General features: G+C 51.2%; 1 long non-coding RNA gene across 1 annotated transcript in view; it reads left to right on the top strand.

Annotated features, from left to right (window-relative positions):
* The first annotated feature begins 348 nt into the window (after positions 1-348).
* Positions 349-1074, top strand: part of LOC111822366 (uncharacterized) — a 3686-nt gene continuing 2960 nt past the window's right edge. Inside the window, exon 1 of the long non-coding RNA XR_002825641.1 lies at positions 349-559. This is a non-coding gene — a long non-coding RNA (uncharacterized LOC111822366). The remainder of the gene's footprint in view (positions 560-1074) is intronic.

The raw sequence follows: 1074 nt of genomic DNA, 5'->3' as shown, positions 1-1074 counted from the left end.
AACACCTTTTATTCTTGGCATCCTAAATCTTTGAAAGTCTCATCTTAACCTCTTTCTCCACAACGCCCAAACCACTGATAAAAAGTGATTGTGAGACAGAGGAGCAGCTTATAAGGTTGTTCAATTTGTCACCAGGTGACTAGACCTCATGGAAGCCCCTCCCATCACCACTCCTGCTGGCTTCACCCTGTGACTGAGATGGGTCAGGTTCCTGTTGTCACAGTCACTTTCCTGGTGACAGAGCCAGTGACAGAGGAGGGCCCTGCACAGCATGTACCTCCTTTCTCCCTTCTTATGAGGAACTACATCTTCCCACGATGAGAGCCTCCCAGGCCCCTCTGTTACCCTCAGGATCCCAAGAGAACTATGGCTCTGAGCCAGCAGCTGCTGTCATCAACAGCCTGCCCCAGGCCTGGGACACCTCTGAGCCTCCATTGGTGGGGCCTTCACTGCCCAGCCCTGCTCAGCCCTGGCATGCAAGGAGGTCAGCCAGGAGAACAGCACCCAGCTGTGGGGTGAGGCAGAGTCAGAGGCCAAAAGAGTGATGATCCTTCAGAACGTATGTATCGGGGCCAGGAATCCAAGTGCACACAGCTAGGGAGGGAGGGATCCTCTTATAAATGGGACCTTCCTATTGCGGAGCCCTGGTGTCACAGGGGTTAAGCGTGCTCGTCTGCTAACCGTAAGATTGGCAGTTCCAACCCACCAGCTGCTCCGCAGGAGAAAGATGTGGCAGTCTGCTTTTGTAAACATTGTTGTTGTAGTTGTTAGGTGCCATCGAGGTGGTTTTGACTCATAGCAACACCATGTTCAACAAAACGAAACACTGCCAGGTCCTGCACCATCCTCACGGTCATCACTATATTTGAGCTCAGTGTTGCAGCCACTGTGTCAATCCATCTCATTGAACGTCTTCCTCTGTTTCGCTGACCCTCTGCTTTACCAAGCATGATGTCCTTCTCCAGGGAACGGTCCTTCCTGATAACATGTCCAAAGTATATGAGACGTAGTCTCGCCATCCTTGCTTCTAAGGAGCATTCTGGCTGTACTTCTTCCAAGACAGATTTGTTTGTT

This window comes from Trichechus manatus, unplaced genomic scaffold, assembly GCF_000243295.1.
Source record: "Trichechus manatus latirostris isolate Lorelei unplaced genomic scaffold, TriManLat1.0 scaffold00165, whole genome shotgun sequence".
Lineage (NCBI taxonomy): Eukaryota > Metazoa > Chordata > Mammalia > Sirenia > Trichechidae > Trichechus > Trichechus manatus.
This window is presented reverse-complemented; position numbering and strand designations above follow the sequence as displayed.